We start from the raw sequence: 13,755 nt of genomic DNA, 5'->3' as shown, positions 1-13,755 counted from the left end.
GTGTGATGTTATAATTCTAGCATGATATCACAATGTTTATATTGTATCACATTGTTGTTATGATGTCACAGTGAGTTACTCTGATGTCACAATGTTGCTATGATGTCACAAGTTAGTGGGATGCTATCACAGTTGTAGTGTACTGCTACTATGTTTATGTGATGTCACAATATTGGTATGAGGTCACAAAGTTTCTATAATGTCTCCAAGTTACCACGATGTCATAATGTTAGTGTGAGGTCACAGTGTATGTAGAATGTCACCAATTTAAGGTGAAGTGACTTTGTTTCTCTGATATCAGAGTGAGTTACTGTGATGGTACATTGTTGGTATGATGTCGTCAATGTTTCTATGTTGCCACAAAGAGAGTATGATATCTAAAGTAAGGATGATGTCACAATGTAACTGTGATGTCACATTATTAATGTGATGTCATCATGTTTCTGTGATGTTCCTGTGTTGATCAGATATCAAAATATTAATATGATGGCACAATGTATTGTTATGTCACAATGATACTATGATATCCCAATGTGTTTCTGTGATGTCAAAATACTGGTAAGATACTACACAATTTCTATGATGTCATAATAATAATGTGATAGTGCATTGTTAGTATGATGTCACAATGAATTTTGGTGATGTCACAATATTGGTGTAATGTCAAATTACTAGTATAATATCACAAGTTAACATGATGTCAAAATGTGACTCTCAGTGTTACTATGATATCAAAATATTACTATGATGTCACAGTGTTATTTTGGTATCACAATGGTAGTGTGATGTCTCATTGTTATTATGATGTCCCAATGTATTAGAGTGATTTCACCATGTTATGATGTTACGTTATTAGTGTGATGTCACATTGCTACTACGATAGCACAAGGTTGCCATGCTGTCACAAATTTAGGGTGATTTTACACTGTGATTATGATGTCACAATGCTAATGTGATGTCACATTTTTAATATTATGTCACAGTGTGTTTCTGTGATGTCACAATGTTGCATTGATGTCACATGGTTACTGTGGTGTCACAATGTTAATGTGATTTTGTCTTCCTAATTCAATGCCCAATGTTCAAATACTTATGAGGCAATGTAAAATATCATGTATTGTGTCACATTAATCCTCAAGGTAACATTTTTGCTTTTCAATACTGAAGAAGTCTTGGGCAACAGATTTATCTAATGCAAATTTTCCTTTGATTTCTTGGCTGCTCCTTCATGAAAACTGTGTGTGGACCCAAGCAAGAAAAAAATCCTTGAATTTCAAACTTTTCTCCCTTTATCATGATGCTATTGGTCCAGCGGTGAGTATTTTGATCTTCTTTACACTATGTCAGAATCCATACTACAATCCCTGATCTCCATCAGCAAGTGCTTCAATTCTTCCTCAATTCCAAAAAGCAATGTTGCATCATCTCATGTTCCAGGTTTTTAAGCTGTCCTCCAAACATGGTGCCACATTTTTCTTAACAAAAGTTAGTTTCTGTGATTATTTTCTTAGCATACAAATGGAACTATTTGATGATAAAATGCCATTCTAATGCAACCCTTCCTTATTTTAAACCATGCAGTATTGTCTGTTTGCACAGCTGCCTCTTGATCCATGTAAAAGTTCCTCATGCGCATACTAAGGTGTTTTGAACATCCTGTTTGAGTTAGTTAATTGTGCCCACCTGGCCAATAATCACATGTGGGGTTAATTGAAAGGCGGAGGGATAAATGGGTGGTGAGCCTCGCCTTTCCAGTTCTCGCGTCTCTTGCTTTGTGATGGTCACATCAGGATGCAGCTTCCTTAGCAGTTCCCTGCTTCAGCTTGTAAGATTGACTTCCTACATGACATCCCCAAGGAGAAGCCACATGGACCTATCCCGATGCAGCCCTGGGTGCTAGTGCAGTGCTGAGATGCTTATTCGTTCACTGACTCAGCTTTCCTTCTGAAGTCGGTATCATTGCCTCTTTTGTGAGGTGGAGGACTTTGTGGACTGGTCTTAGGTTAATGGGTTAATGTTGGACTTGTGGGCTTGGGCAGCATTCGGTGGGATGTTTTCGTGATGCACACATTCTTTACATAAAACTCTCTTATACATGAGTTGCTGTGGATTTGTTTCTCAAAAGTATTAGTCTAAAGTTATTCATATTTTATTATGATCCACATAGTTGATTGCATTTGCAAAGTCAAGAAGACATAAGTAAACATCAGCAAAGATATCCCTTGTTCTACATACCCTTCAGAATCTGACCTGAACTTCTAGCAGTTGGATCTTAAGCAAACCATTACTTGAATGCGATGTCAGTGTTTTTCTATCATTTGCGCATTGTGTTGAGTCATCCTCCTTTGGACTGGGCACCAATATGGATCACTTCTAGTCAGTCGGCCCAGTAGCTGTCTTCCAAATATACTGGCTAAGAAAAGTGAGAGCTTCAAGTGCCTTAATGACTTGTTCAAACATTTCAGTTGGCATTCCATACATTCTTGTAGCCCTGATTTTGGCTAATGCATTCAGTTCAGCTTGAGCTTCTTCCTTCACTGTCGTTTCTTTCTCATATGATACCTCCAGAAATGGTTGAATGTCAATGTGTTCTTTTTCCTACTGGAATTCTGTATTCTTCTTATCTTTTATTGAGGCTTCTTGCATCACTCAATACCTTGCCTAGAAAATCTTTCAAGATTGTAACTCAAGGCTTGGATTTCTTGTTTCTTGAGTTCTTTCAGTGTAACATATACTGAGCATGTTATTCCCTTTAGGTTACTAATTCTAGGGTGTGTTTTTTCCCCACATTTTTGTAATATTTGGCTTTATCTTATCTATCTGCCCTTTGAATTTTTCAATTCAGCTCTTTGATTTCATCCTTTCTTCCATTTGCTTTAGCTATTGTACCATTAATAGCGATGTTCAGTGCCTCTTCTGATGTCCACTTTGGTCTTTTCTTTTTTTCCTGTCTCTTTAGTGTCCTTTTGCTTTCTCAATGAATGTCAATCTTGATGTCTTCCCACAGCTCATTAGTTTTTTTGTCATTAGTGTTCAATGCATCCAGTCCCTTTCATGAGATGTTCTTGAATTTCAAGTTCTACTTTGGCTCTGCTGGACTTGTTAATGTTTTCTCCAGTTTTCTTATGAACTTAGATAGGAGCAATTGATGGTTCGTTACACAGTCAGCCCCTGACCCAGTTTTAGCTGCTAATATTGAGCTTCTGTAATGTTTCTTTCCACAGATGTAGTCAATTTAGTTTCTGTGTATTCCATCTTGGGAGCTCCCTTTCTGTGTTGTTGAGCAAAGGTATTTTACCACTGGATCGACAATACCTTCTACTCATTCCCTGTAATGTCCTTGCATTCTGAATCATTGCATTGCTGCATGAGTCTAAAGAGGAATTTATGGATTCGTATCAGCCATATGGGTTAATATTAGACATTTTTACTTGATCTGGACTTTTGAGGATTTTCCCCTCAATATATAATTTCTCTTTTATGTAAAGTCCACTCTTATGCACATTTGAGGGTCTCTGGATTTGTTTCTCTAGTCAACCCAGACTAACACGTTTGTGAAAGTTAGCCATTGAATAAGGAAGACCATAGAAGAATAGATGGTTTTGAATTGTGGTGCTGGAGAAGAATATATGTACTAGTGGCTGCGAAAAAGACAAACCAATCCATCTTGGAAGAAGTAAGGCCAGAGTGTTTCTTAGAGGTGAGGATGGCAAGACTTCATCTTACATTCTATGGACATATTATCAGAAGAGATCAGACAATGGAGAAGGACATAATGATAGGTTAAATATAGAGGCAGTAGAAAAGAGGAAGGCCCTTAGTGATATGGGCTAACAGAATGAATGTAACAAAGGACTCAAATATAGGAATAATTGAGTGGATGGTGAAGAACTGGGGAGGGTTTTGTTATGTTTCGCCAAGGGTTCCAATGAGTTGGCACTGTCCAGATGGCACCTGGCCAAAACATATTTTTTAGATGCAACATATCTACCAATAAGGCAAAAATAAACTCAAATAATCACCCTGACTATATAATTCTATAGTTTGTCTTCAGCAATTGATATTGATTACCCAATTAACTATTCTGTTCAGTCTGTTCCATCTCAGCAACTCCATAGGGCAGAAAATAAATTCTTCCTTGTGGAATGGGGGCTCATCTACTCATCTACTCATCTACTGACATCGTGTCAATTATGACCCATAGTAACCCAATATAGTCTTTCCAAGGTTGTAAAACTTTACTGAAGTAGAAAGTATCATTATTCTCCAAAAGTGTGTCTACTGGTCTCTAAGTGCTGCCTTTATGGCTAGCAGCCCAGTTCATAATATATTATGCCCCCAGGAGTCTGTACAGAAGCTGATAGACTAATATTTATCCTATAAGGAGGCTGTTGGGCTACAACAGCAATCCTTCAGTTCTGTAAATACTTTAGAAACTCACAATGTAAACCATAATTATGCAAAGTTAGAATGAAGTCACAATGTCAGTGTGATGTCTAATTGTTATAATGTTAAAATATGTTACTGTGATCTCATAATGTTGTATGTCACAGTGTTTTATGATGTCACCATGTTAGTATGATGTCATAATGTTTGTGTGATGTCACCATATTCGTGTAATGCCCTAATGTTAGTAAGAAGTCACATCGTTACTGTGATGTCACAATGCTGGTATGGTGTCACAAAGTGTCTATTATGTCACATGTTACCATGATGTCAGAATGTAAGGACGTCACAATGTGATGACACTGATAGTATGATATTACAATGTTAGTTTCATTGTGATGTCACCATGTTAGTATGAGGTCACAATATTTGTAGCATATCAAATGATTCCTAGGGTGTTAGAATCTGGCTTTGAAGTCACAATGTTAGTGTGCTGTCACAGTACTAATAGTGTAATGTTACCATGCTTCTGTGATGTTATAGTGTTCTGATATCAAAATCTTAGTGAGCTATCACAATAGTAGTATGATGTTACAATTGTAGCATGATATCACAATGTTAATGTTGTAGCACATTGTTGTTATGATGTCACAGTGAGTTACTGTGATGTCACAATGATGCTATGATGTCAAAAGTTAGTGGGATGTTATTACAGTGTTAGTGTACTGCTATTATGTTTATGTGATGTCACAATATTGGTATGAGGTCACAAAGTTTCTATGATGTCTCCAAGTTACTACGATTTCATAATGTGTGTGAGGTCATAGTGTATGTAGGTTGTCACCTACTTAAGGTGAAGTCACTTTGTTTCTCTGATGTCAGAGTGAGTTACTGTGGTGGTACAATGTTGGTATGATGTCATCAATGTTTCTATGTTGCCATAAAGAAAGTATAATATAAAAAATAAGGATGATGTCACATTGTTACTGTGAAGTCATAATACTGTGATGTCACAATATTACTGTGATGTTATCATGTTTCTGTGATGTTCCAGGTTGATCAGATATCAAAATGTGAATATGATGGCACAATGTTATTGTTATGTCACAATGTTACTATGATATCCCAGTGTGTTTCTGTGATGTGGAAATACTGGCAAGATATTATACGGTTTCTATGATGTCATAATATTAATGTGATAACACAATGTTAGCATGATGTCACCGTGAATTGTGATGATTTCACAATATTGGTATGATGTCATATTATTAGTATAATATCACAAGTTAGCATGATGTCAAAATGTGAATCTAAATGTTACTATGATATCAAAATATTACTATGATGTCACATGTTATTTTGATATCACAATGGTAGTGTGATATTTCAAAGTTATTATGAATTCAAAATGTGTTAGAGTGATTTCACCATGATATGTTATGTTATCAGTGTGATGTCACATTGATACTATGATGTCACAAGTTTACTATGATGTCACAAATTTAGTGTGATTTTACTGAATGAGTACGATGTCACCATGCTAGCGTGATGTTACATTTTATATATTATGTCACAATGTGTTATGTGATGTCACAATGTTGCATTGTTGTCACATGATTACTATGATGTCATAATGTTAGTGTGATTTACTCCTAATTCAATGCCCAACTTTCATATACATATGAGGCGATTTAAAATACCATATCTTGTATCAAGATTACATTAATCTTCAAGGTAACATCCTTGCTTTTCAGTACGCTAAAGAATCTTGTGAAATGGATTTTCTAATGCAAATTGTCTTTTAATTTCTTGATTTCTCCTTCCATGAGAACTGTGTGTGGATACAAGCAAGGAAAAAATCCTTTAATTTCACCCTTTTCTCCCTTTATCATGATGCTCTTTGTTCAGCTGTATTTTGGTTTTCTTTACATTGTGTCATAATCCATACTACAATCCTTATCTTCATCAGCAAGTGCTTCAATTCTTCCTCAATTTCAACAAGCAATGTTGTATAATCTCATATTGAAGGTTTTTTAAGCTGTCCTCCAATCTTTGTGCCACATTTTTCTTAATAAAACCAGCTTCTCTGATTACTTTCTCAGCATATAAATGGAACAATTTGTTGGTAAAATACCATCCTGATGCATACCTTTCCTGATTTTAAACCATTCAGTATTCCCGGTTTGCACAGCTTTCTCTTGATCCATGTAAAAGTTCCTCACGAGCATACTAAGGTGTTTTGAACATCCTATTATTCTCAAAGTTATTCATAGTTTATTATGGTCCACATAGTTGAATGACTTTGCTTAGTCAGTAAAGCATAAATAAACATCAGCAATGGTATCCCTTGTTCTACATACTCTTCTGAATCTGGCATGAACATCTGGCAGCTGGATCTTAAGCAAATACTTACTTGAATGTGATGTCAATAATTTTCTATTATTTGAGCATTGTGTTGGCTCATCCACCTTTGGAATGGGCACCAATATGTATCTCTTCCAGTTAGTTGGCCCAGTAGCTGTCTTCCAAATATCCTAGCATAGACAAGTGAGTATTCAAGTGGTTTTTTGGTTTGTTGAAACATTTCAATTTGCATTCCATAGATTCTTGGAGCCTTGATTTTAGCTAATGCATTCAGTTCAGCTTGAGCTGCTTCCTTCATTATTAGTTCTTTCTCACATGATACATTCTACGGAAACCTCTTTACTTTGGGTGGCCCTGCTGGCATTTGAAATACCAGTGACATACATTCCAGCATCACAACAACACACACATAACCATAGGACAACAAACTGACAAACAAGTAATGGGAGAATAATGATAGAGTATATCAATTAAATCCTAATTTTTTCCCTTAAAGTGGAACATGATGGTGGCATCGGTAGTTGCATAATGCCATCCCACTCCAAAAGACATCTAGAAAAATAATATCAAAGATTGGTAGAATTGACAATTTCAGAATTCTCAGCATTTGTCAAAGTGCTCATGGATCACTGTAATATTGGAGAATAGAGATCTTACACCTGTTTTTTGTTTGGTTTTGTGTTATAGACTTTTATTTTCTATAGATGAATACTCAGATGTGGGGTGTTGGAAATATTTTAAAGAAGAATAGGTGTGAACTTTTGTCAGATCCTTGATATATGTGCTTGTATGTTTCAATAATTGATTGGTTTATCTTGTGTGCAAGAATATGGAACTGGGTTTCCAGTAGTGATAATCTAATTTTGTCTCCTTCCCAGGGTCAGTCAAAAAATTCCCTTTCAGTCTTCTTACCAGACAAATAGAAGAGATAGAGTGACTCTGGTTGGCCACAGGTCCTATTAGGTGTAGAAGGTGGCGAAGAGTGACTCAGTGGCAACAGTACCTGAGAAGCTTATGTGGACATACTGCCTTTTGGCTACCTGGCTGTTAGCTAGTACCTGCTTCATAAAGGTCTCCAGGGTTGTATTCTTCTTGGCCACCTTGCCATTCCAAGCAGCAAGCTCACTGACCCACATAAGACCCACCCATAAGAGAAGCTTAGCTTCCAGTGCTTTGGTAGAGGGCAAAGGTTGATAACACTGAGGTTGAGAGTGGCATTCTCTTCACTCATGCCACCAGACAAGAAGCAAATTCCTGGAACAGTTGCAGGAGCAGTACAATGGAGAGCTGTGACAGTGGCCAAAGCCACTTGCTCTGGAGTATATTATTTGGTGCAGGCATATCCAGCAGTCACCATGTTTGGTTTAAGAAGTATGCCCTCCATGTAAACTTGATGGTCATTGAAGGCCTTATAAACAACTGTCAGGACCTTCTCACTAACATACTGGCTGTGTTCCAGGTTATAGTCTCCATTACGAATGACCTCTGGTTACACACTGGGCACCAACACATTTTGTTCACAGATGCTAGCATAGCGAGCCAGCACATTGACATTCTCCTGGATAACAAGGTTGGATGGACACTGGTCAGTGATCCTCAGCACAGCCCGACACTTCCCAAAGTCAGCCCCATCCTTTTTGTACTGAGTAGCACTCAGAGAGGCCATCAAAACCTTGAATGGTGGCTTATTTGTTTGTTCTTGCAAGAGGAGGAACTCCTTGGTCCAACTTGATTCCCATGACAATCCCCTTTTCCTTGAAGATAGTTTTGAGCATCTTTCCCTGGGTGTCCTTCTGGTAGAGGGTCTCATGGAAATGGGGCATGGCCCTGATGCTCCGCCTGATGGAATTGTCTACTGTGAAGAGGATATCTCAGAACTGCCAGTGGTTCTCCTCAGTGTTCTCCACCTTTATCCTCTGTAGGCAGTTTTGAGTGATGCCTAGAGACTCATCTGCAGCCAGCATCCCCTTTGCGTTAGCAATGATGTGCTGGCCAATGTCTGAGAGTTCCTTCTTCTGTTCGGGAGTGAGGGTTGGACTTTTGTGGGCCCTCATGATGGGTAGTTTTGGAGAGAAGAGTCTTCTTAGATGTCAGAAGCGGTGGCTGAGGCAGCACCTGCCAAATAGAACACTTGTTCTTTACATACAATCTTTCTGGCATAAATATGAGCATCATGGGGTAGTTATGGTGTCCAATAACTCTAAGCAGAGTCTCTTGTTGGAGAAGCACAGCTGGCACTCACAGGAAAGGAACTAGACAATGAAACATTGATGGCTGGTGGCCCAGGTAGGGAGCATGTCAGAAAAAGACAATAATGTTTGATGCTCCTGGGTGGGTAGTCTTGTGTTAGACTAGAACAACTAGAGCTCACAGGCAGGGAGATTATTGCTGAAACATCATTGGCTGGGGCTATTAGACAAGGAGTCTCATTTTGATAGGGTACAGCAAGCAGTAGGGCTCCTATTGGTGAAACAAGAAAGGTCATTGTTGCCAGGCAGGGAGCCAAGTAGTCAAACAGCTATGGCTAGTGCTCCAAGGAAGAGACTGGTGGTAAATATGTATGAATTTCCATTTCCAGGAGGTGGATCTCGTGCTGGTGCTACATAGTTTGCACTCCTAGGCAAAAAGTGACTCTTTAATTTGGGATGGTCTTTTTCTGAAGCTCTATAGCTAGAACTCTAGGACAGGAGTCTGGTTTGATGCTGTACAGCCAGTGGTCCTAGCCAGAAATTATAATGCTGAATCAGCAGCAATGAGTGCTCCCAGATGGTAAATGTAATACCAGAGTGTCATACCCAGTGTCCCCAATCAGGGTTCCTAATGGTAAAGTAATCACACCACTCATTCCAAATTTGAGAGTCTGGTTCTGGAGCAATGCAGCCAGCATCTCCAATCAAGGAGCCAAATAGTGAAGCAGTGACCACACACACAAAAAAGGGAACACTATGAAGCAGCTACACCAAATGTACCAAGTCAGGGGCTCTACTATTCAAGTATAGATCTATAACCTTCCTAAATTTAAAATAATAATAATTATAGTGATGATGATTGACACCAAATACCAAGGAAGGAGAAGAAGGTGATTTCAAAGTTACAATAATATCATTATTAACTATCATAGTTTCATCAGAAAATCACAAGGCACATGAAGAAATAGGAAAGGATAGCTAATGCAAAAACTTTTAATAAAATGATACAAACTGTTCCTCATGAAGGAAAGATAATGGGCATACTAGATCCAGGCAAAAAAGTACAAAATATGTTCATAGATCTAGAGTTAAAATAAAATAGAGAAAAACAACTAAAGGGAAAAAATAAGAATAAAACAAACATTTCAATAAATATAGAATTAAAGCCAAAAAGGAGCCAAACATAATGTTAGAAGATAAAAATAAAAATAACAGAAAAGGAAATTCAATGGAGGGGCTTAACAGGAGATATGAATTGGCAGGCAAAAAAATCGGCAAATATGAATTCTATACAGTTGAGACATTTATGTCTGAAGAGGAAAAAGTCAAATTAAAAGTTAACAGACCCTGAATAACCTATGGGACACCACCAAGAGAACAAACATGGGAGTCTCAAAAGTAGAAGAAAAGAAAAGAAAGAGTTACTTAAGAAATAATGACTGAAAAGTCTCTATGAGTCAGCATCAACTTGAAGGCAGTGAGTTTGGTGTGTTTGGTTTTCTTGTGCCCTGAATCTCTCTCCACAGGTTGACTATAAAATATCAAAAGAAGAGAACCACCAGGAAAAATGAAACAAAACAAGAAACCCAAAGCCCAAAGCCTGAGCTGCCATTGCTTTTTCTTTAGAACCCCATCTCATGACTGATTTATGTGGCCATCGGGGTTTGTGGGTTTTAGGATAGGTTCTTCCCCTAGTGTGGGCTGTGTTATAAGTTTCTTAAAACAAAAGGAAGAAGAAAGAAGAAAAGTAAAGAAAAAGTCCCAGACCATATGAACGCCCTAGGGCATTCCAGGTAATTGAAGATTCCACCTGAGCCAATTGCTAGGGCTGGGGGTGTGCCTCTTTGCACACAAATGTGTGGGCCAGCATTCCTTCTGTGTAACACAGCATCACGAGGCACCTGAAACAATTCAGTTACCTCTTTGTAGGCATCTTGTGCTGACTGGCATTTCCGACAGATCTGTCCCCGCTTTCAGACCACACTCATAGCTTCAAAGATATAGAGCGAAGATCACAACCAGCTGCTGAGTAAGCTAGGTTGGGTGCCATTCATTCCTCCATCCATCCAGGTATGTGGGAAGCCAGTGGGCAAAGGGAGCCTGAGAGCCCACTTTTCTCACCATCATTTGCTTGAGCTTGTCCTATGCTGTAGGAGTAGCTGACTGTCTCATGATTGTCAAGCAAAGAATTGGTTGTTTTACTTCCTGGTTGTCTGGTGCTAGAGACTTCCTTGCACTACCGGTGGAGCAGTTTGGCTCATCGCTAGGCAATACATAATTTGCTGGTCTTCTCAAGGTCAAATGTGTGAATCCTAACTCCCACTTTCCCATCGCGGTGTTTGTCTTTTCCTCCCAGATGATACCTAAATTAACTAAGTTTTCATTAATGGAAAAATGTATTCATAGGTATAAAATTGAGAACTTTATGTCCCTGAAAGCTTAATGAAGAAGCATTGTCATGAAACTTTCTGAAAACATTTACTAATCTACTGAAGAGTTCATACTTTGGAGGCATTATATGCAATTTGCACTCTCACTTTTGTGTAAATAAAAGGGAAATAACCATAAAACTAAGGACTCCTGTGGGTTGTGATGTTAGCAAAAGCACTGATAAAATCAAATGTTTTATAGATTTGTGTTTCCCTTTAAAATCAAGTAAAATGAAAGACAATTGTTTTGGAATTTTGGAAGGGCTTAGTTAAACAAGGTGAGGATTTTCAGTGACCCAAAGTGAATAGTGCAAATTGTTGAACTCCTAAATTCTATTATTTCTCATCTTAATAAAAATATTTATAATAAAACAATTTAATGTTGGAAGTGAAAAGGATTTTAGAGATCCTTTAGTCTATGAGTATTTAATTGCTATTATAAGAACTGGATTCAGAAATACCACCCATAAGTTCTATTAAAAAATGATCAAATGCCTTATATAAAGACTTACTAATTCATTCAGTATATTGTAGTATTTTAAAATAAGATTGTCAATATGATATGGCATGATACAGACTTGAGAAATGATACTTTGTACTAAAATGGGATCGCTTCTGTTGGAGAAATACTGTCCTAGAAGAACAGTAGAAAGTCTATTTTGAAATAGTCATATGCAAGAATGAGTCTCTGAGGCAAGCAGAATTTGAGGCAATAAGATTCCGGAATGGGGTAGTAATCTCATAAAAGTTAGATGACATTTTGAAGCATTGTTTTTTCCTCCATAGTTTGCCAATTATGAACACTAAGTAAAAGGTGGAGATTCCAAACTTACCTAACATTCCCCCAGCTAAAGTACCTCTAATGGAAAACCACGCCTATTGTTAAAGAGTCTGTTTTGACTTGACCTCAGGTGTTTACAGTATAGAAACACCTCATAGAATTTTTTTAACTGTAATGTATAGAAGTAAATCAATAGGTCTTTTTTTTAAAAGATCATTTTATTGTTGGCTCTCACAGCTTTTTATAACAATCCATACATCAATTTCAAACATATTTTATATATGTTGCCATCATTATTTCTAAACATTTACTTCCTATTTGAGCCCTTAGCATCAGCTCTTCTTTTTACTCTCCCTCGCCCCGCCCCCGTGACCGCTTGATAAATTATAAATTATTATAATTTTCTTATCTTACACCAATGCTCTCTTCCTTCCCCATACAGTTTTGGTTGTTCATCCCCCTGGGTAGAGGGTGTGGTTATGCGTCCAACATTGCAATCGGTTCCCTCTTCCTCCCTTCCTCTCACCATTGTTCCCCTACCTTCCTGTTATCACTACTCCCATTCCTGTTCCTGAGGGGTTTATCTAACCTGAATTCCATATGTAGTGATCTCTTATCTGTACCTGTGTCCATGCTCTGGTCTAGCCCCCAGTGAAAGGCAGAAATGGAGTTGTGATAGTGAGGAGTGAGGAAGCCCCAAGGAACCAGAGGAATATTGTGTGTTTCATAAGTGCTATACTGCACTCCTTGTGACTCCTCTTGTGAGGGGATGCCTCATTGTCTACAGATGAGTTTTGGGTCTCTGCTTTGACCTGCCTCATTATCAACAAGAGGGTTTTTCTTGGTGTTGGTGTTGGTGTTACATTGCTAAAAAGTTATTTTCAGTAGTTAGTCCTGCAATATCACTTTACAAATAACTCCAAAAGATGAGTTCCCATCTGTAGCCTGATATGAGTGTTGTGATGTTACATGGAAATAAAACTAACTTATTAACCCATTGAAAATTATCTTCTCTAAAAATTGGCATTGTATTTGTTATGACATTTTTTGGCTTCTTAAAATATTTCAAAATTTTTAAAATATTTCAATTTTATTCACTATATTTACTTTAAAATATTTCCCCCTTTTAAATGTGGACCCAGAAATCATTTACAGTGCCTTAAAAATTCAATAGTCTAAAAATAATTCACCTCATAAGTGAGGCAGTAGTCAAGAGAATTTCTTAGTAGATCTACCTTTCCAATAGGAACAATTCTAAAGTTAGAAGACACTCCAGATATAGATCCTCCTTTCATGATAATGACATATACATCTATTCAACAAGGCAGCTTTTTCAAAATGTCAAAGTTTCAGCCCCAAGGTATTTTTCTGGATACACTACATAAAATACAGTTATTTAAATAAAACCTCTATTTCTTTGTCATTCTTTTTCATAATTCATCTATAACAAGGGGATTCTCAATATTCTTATAGAAATGAATCTGTAGTAAAAATAAGTCAAAGCCTATTCAATTGATTTATTGCATGTTTTTCATCTTTAATATTTTCCATCATTCTGTAGCTAGGTTACTAGTCTTATATTTTGAAGAAAAAAATGTTATACAAA

General features: G+C 37.4%; 1 pseudogene; it reads right to left on the bottom strand.

Annotated features, from left to right (window-relative positions):
- Positions 1-7,709: 7,709 nt before the first annotated feature.
- On the bottom strand, positions 7,710-8,804 carry LOC101645433 (annotated as a pseudogene).
- Positions 8,805-13,755: the final 4,951 nt, after the last annotated feature.

The sequence above is a fragment of the Echinops telfairi genome, unplaced genomic scaffold, assembly GCF_000313985.2.
Source record: "Echinops telfairi isolate 266 unplaced genomic scaffold, ASM31398v2 ScPeMD7_44;HRSCAF=162, whole genome shotgun sequence".
Taxonomy (NCBI): domain Eukaryota; kingdom Metazoa; phylum Chordata; class Mammalia; order Afrosoricida; family Tenrecidae; genus Echinops; species Echinops telfairi.
The sequence above is the reverse complement of the archived record's forward strand: the minus strand, read 5'-3'. Positions and strand labels throughout refer to the sequence as shown.